Here is a 5616-nt window from a genome sequence, read left to right as displayed (position 1 = left end):
TAGGAATATTGTGCTAATTGTGGTTCCTCTATAGTAACAAATGTGTAGCTGTGGTAAGCTTCGAGCACAACTTTTCTTTAATCTGCTTAGAAAGTCTATTGATTTTATTAAGCATACAAGAAAATCTATGTTACTGTGCTTTGAGGAGTAAATGAAATGACGTTGTGAAAACACGCAACTGAATGCCTTGCAGCTCCTGGGGAGAGCAGCTACAAGCCACATGGCATTTGAGTAGTTGCCAAAGAAAATCACATCACGATAGAAATCTTTTGGCAACGCAAAGTTACTACTTCCTGTAAATCGAGAAAGCTGCGAAAGAAAATTAAAAATTTTACTGTCTGTAAAAAAAAAAAAAAAATTAAATGCACTACCCAAAAGGCATTCTGAGTGTTAGATGTAAAGCACTTTTCAAATATTGAAAGGCAAAAGATGAGATGATTGTCTGTTCAGGTCAAATTTATCCTTACTAATTATTTTCTCCGCAGCCCAGCTGTGTTTATTCAGGCTGTCTAAACGGTGATCTTTTCTAGAGCTAACTACCAACAAACAAAACATGTTTATTTCGTACTTAGCAAGATCTTTTTCTTAATTCCTAACAGCAGTCCGATCCTTAGAAGGAAAAAGTATCCTAGAGAATCACTGAATGAATCTCTTTTCAAATAAGATTGCATGTAAAACAAATATGAACTTTACTTATCAATACCGTAAATGATGGTGCCACTTGCAGAAGTTTATATTGGTAGTAAGATGTGAGATTAGACATGTTGTAAAAAAGCTCCACAAGTCAACATTGTATGTTGTAGGCACAAAGAAAAACTACTTACTACTGAGGGACTGCCACCCTTTCCGTGGAACTTTAAGCTGTGTGCCTATTATTTCCATACTAAAAAGCCAAAAAGAACAAAAAGCAAGTCTTCTAAATGCTGATAACAACAAAGAGCAGGAAGACAAAAACAGAAGCTTTAGATTTGTGCTCCTCATTCTCTTCTATTTATAGAGCTTGGTGTTTAATGGAATTCTTCTTAGCACTGCAATATTTGCGATATCATTTATGGGAATGTTTTGTTGCAATAAGTGAACATAAGTACCTGTGGTTCCCAGAAAAAATTCTCTCACAGCTGGGGGATACAGGTTACATAGAGACAAAATTAAGGAATTTCACAATTGACTATTGAGAAACTGGAATTTTTCTCAAGGCCAGTCTTTCTAATGTGTAAGTTCTGACCTTAATTCAGTCTTCTATCCAGTGAAGAGCTCTGCTCTTTAAAAAAAAAAAAAAAAAAAAAAAAAGTCTTCTCTGTGGGACAGCAAGATAGCACAGTGGTCTAAAAGTTACATTTCTTGTTATATAGGTCTGGCTTTATCTTGGTCTTAACAATTCAGCTGAAAAGTATAAAAATGAAGTATAAAAAGTAAAGTCATATCAATATGCTGAGCTGTAAAAGGCTCAAGTCAACAACTTCTGACATTGTCAGTCTATGTATAGCTCATTACTATTATGGACAGCTGGACTATATTGGATTATTTTGCTGAATTCACACACCTACAATATTTAAATGACAATGGAATATACTTCTCTGACAAAACTAAACAAAAAAAGTGGGATACAAATGAACGACCATTTTGTATCTGTATATTCAAAATAGGCTAGATGTACAGCTGCAACGTCTTAATTCAATGAATAGAGAGATTTGTTCTAATAGTGTTTGTGGACAGGATATCATGTCTGCATCTTGTACAATGAATAACTACTAGGACAACAATATGCAATGTATTAATTATTGAAACTGTCCTACTAATTGGTTTTGAAACTGTCTTGTTGCTATTGGTTTCTCAATATTTTTTTTAAAATAAAGCACCTGCTTAGGCAAGGTTAGGCAGGTGCAGGGGACCATAATTCAATTCCCTGGCACCATGTGCCATGCCAGCCCCACCTCCAAGGTGGGCTGAGCAGGCCAAAAAAAGAAGTCTTCTCTTGGGGGTTGAAATTGAAATAGAAATGACCATTTGTTTAATTTATAATATCCTTAAGGAATAAATGAAGAACCTAACCCTTGTATCAGATGACTACTTAGAAGGACCAAGAAATAGTAAAATTTATGACAGAACAAAGGCAAAACTCTATAGAAAGGTTTGAATAAGTACATACACGAATGGGGCTGTAAATATAGCTCAGTCACTGAAGTGCTTTCTTGCAAGCACAAGGTACAGAGTTCAATCCCCAGTACCACGAGATAAATAAACTAAATTAAATTAAATTAAATAATATAAAATATACATGATTTAATTGAGTAAAAATCCCCGTGAGTAATAAGGAAAATCATAATTATTTGGTTGTACCTCTGATACTTTGTACAAAACAAAATTCAACTTAAGCCATTGTACTTGTCAAGAGAAGTATGAGTTTGGTGTGGTTTTCACTTAATTTAATTTAAACTATAGTTGGGTTTCTTCTTATTAAAAGCATGTCAAATAACAGTTCCTCTCCTTTCCTTCTTTCCTGTTTGTTTTTTGTTTTTGTTTTTGTTTCTTGAGAGGAACAGATGGGGAATACCACTGGGGGATCCCAACCACTTTAACACTGTAGAACTTAATGAAAACTCTCCCTCTCCCTCCCTCCGTCCTCCCTGCCTCCCTCCCTCTCTCCTCCCTCCTCCCTCCTGCCTCCTCCCTGCCTTCCTCCCTCCCTCCCTCTTCCTTCCCTCCCTCTTCCCTCTCTCCCTCCGCCTCCCTCCCTTTCTTCTTTTTTCTTCTGATACGTATATGCACGTCAAAACCAAGTTTTTAATACTTTAGAGTTCAGATAAATGCTATGGACTCCATAAACACATATGGATGAATATATAAGAAAAAAAAATAGAGAGAGAGAGATGCATTTGTATACACACACAGAGAAATACACACACACACTACTAACTCTTACTTGGAACTGTAGAAGATCTAGAAGACTCTTTAACTTCATAATGTTGTATATTTCACACCTCAATGCAAATACAAATATGCAAACATATAAATCAACAGCTGGCGTAGGTTATACGTCTTTAATTTTTTTTTAAAAAAGGAAACTCCGTAAAGAATTAGATGGTAAACTCAATACTGATTTAGTTCTCTTCAAGTGCAGTGAAAAAAGTTCCCTTTTCGACTTTAAAGTTGAATATTTATTGATTTGTCTGGCTTTCCATATGCTTAAACTTCTTTACGGCATTTCACATCACATATTTGAGAGAATAGCAAAGTCTGTTTCAACTTCAGATTTCTCAGATTAGCCAATAATGATATTGGATCAGACTACAGATTGAAATTATCTGAGGAATTTTTATCAAAAGTGGCCCGTTCCTAATGATCTAGTATGATTAGTCTGATGTAAGGCTTTGGTATGCATATTAGAAAAACATAGAAGGCCTTTATGGTTCAACCACAGTTGCTTGCCACCTTTATTGTCTGACTAAGTCCCTCACTAGGGGGCTTGTAAAATCCTAAGATGCATTTCATTAACGTTGACAGTGTCCCTCAGTTTTGCAAAGACACAAAAACAAACCTCTCCTTTACATTGAATTCATCCAGTGTTCTATCTAAGTGACAAGGAAAGTTAAACAAAGAAAAGATGACTATATATACTTTGTTCAATAAACAATCACGTGAATTTGTTTGTTGTGGCTCTTCTACATGTTTATAAAATGTATACTGTTTGGATTATGTATTTATATTTATACATTTATATTACCTATGTTGTTTTTTATGGCAATGTACATCTCTTGGTAGGTTTCTTTAACCTGGCTTTATTTTATGCACATCTAAAAGATCCTGTTCTTAACTTCTCCACAGTTCTTTCACAGAAGCATTTTATTTATCACGCTTTTATCTATTCTTTTTCAAAAGGCAATTTAGATTGCTTCCAGCTTTTAAGTTTCAACCACATAAAGAGGGCTGCAAGAAATATCCTTGTGCATGGCCTTTCTGGATTGAAATAAGAATTTACTTGTTTTATGTTCTTGGAATGGAATTTATATATATATATATATATATATATATATATATGTTTTAGGCTCCAGTAATTTAATCTTGGTAATGACTAGAGTTGTCTTTACTCCCAGCAGCAATGAATGAATGAAAATCCCAAGAGCAAGAATTTATTTTCTAAAATAAACATGAAGCTTAGTTTATAGCGTTTGTGTCAAGAAAATCCTGTATTGTGTTATTGTGTCATTGAATAATTTCCACAAAGTTACTTTTTACATAGAGAAATATCACTCTGTGCGTGCACAAATGCATATTGATGAAATAGATCTCCCTAAGCATATAAATTGAAAATGGACTCAGTTACTTGCTTAGAGTTTTAAACTTCATAAACAATGGAGCAGAAAGAATCATAAGCCCTCTTAAATGTTTATATCTTAATACTAAGAAATTGTCATTATGCTAGACTAATAACAAGGGAGAATTAAATTTTCAGGTGGAATTAAGAACATTGATCAGCTGATTTTCAATTATACAATATTAACTTTGATTTTCTGAATGGTTGCAGTGTAATCAAAGGGGACTTTTAATGTGCAGTGCATTCAAAAAAAATCAAAAATCAAAGGAAGAAAATGATGATACAGTCATTGTAAAAGTTATGTGATTTAGGGAAGAATCAACGGTTCATTGTTGATTTTGAAAATGGACAGGAAAAGATCAGAAATCAAGAAATAAAATCAATCTCTAGAAACTGGAAAAAAAGACCAGAAAACATAATGCCTTCATTATATTTAGAAAAGATCTATGGAGAAACCTTTTACCTGGTGGAATGATACTTTATTAGACACACAAAGAATTCATGATGTCTTCACAACATTGTGACATGTGTACACTATTCTTCATGACTTCCTGACAAACACCACCTTGCGCAGAAAGCAGAGGTCCTTGTCGTAGAAGATTTTTCCAGATTTCATGTCTTAAGGCATTTGTTCAGTTGGATTTTGAAGTTTTTGCTAGATGGCCAACTTGTTTTCCCTTCGAATTTCTCATTTTAAATGAGAATGTATGTCTGATATCTTATGCTAGTTACAACACTGCATTGTGGGTATGATAACTTATTTTTCAATTTCACAGGTTAATAGATGAAGAGAACTTTTGCCCCAGGATAATTTATAGCCAGAGTCTCGTCTATACCTGATTTATTTAGACAATGAGAATTATGTATATTTCGTTGATGGTATCAAGATGAAACTTTTAGATTTGAAGTTGGTGCTATCTTGACTGAGATCTTTGGAATGTGATAAAATTATTTCACGTATGAGATAGCTGTGAATCTCTGTGGGGTACATGATAGACTATTCTGGGCTTCGTAATGACAATTGTAAGTATTCTTGTCCAAACTTCCAGAATCTGTGCATTTATTAGCTGCCATAATAAAAGAAAATGTGTCAATGTGAATAAGAATCATGAGGTGGAAAAATATCCTGGGCAAATAGCATGAATCTAACATAAGCCAAAAGACCAGAGTAATAATCTGAGATACTATTATGGAAATGGGAGATTGAGGAGCTGCAAGGAGGAGACAATGAATCCCTAAATCAAGTACAGTAATATTAAATAAGGCAAAAATTTTCTTTTAGATCCTTCAGAGAGAACACA

This window comes from Octodon degus, unplaced genomic scaffold (genome assembly GCF_000260255.1).
Source record: "Octodon degus isolate 3935 unplaced genomic scaffold, OctDeg1.0 scaffold00162, whole genome shotgun sequence".
Classification (NCBI taxonomy): Eukaryota; Metazoa; Chordata; class Mammalia; order Rodentia; family Octodontidae; genus Octodon; species Octodon degus.
Note: the sequence above shows the minus strand (reverse complement) of the source record.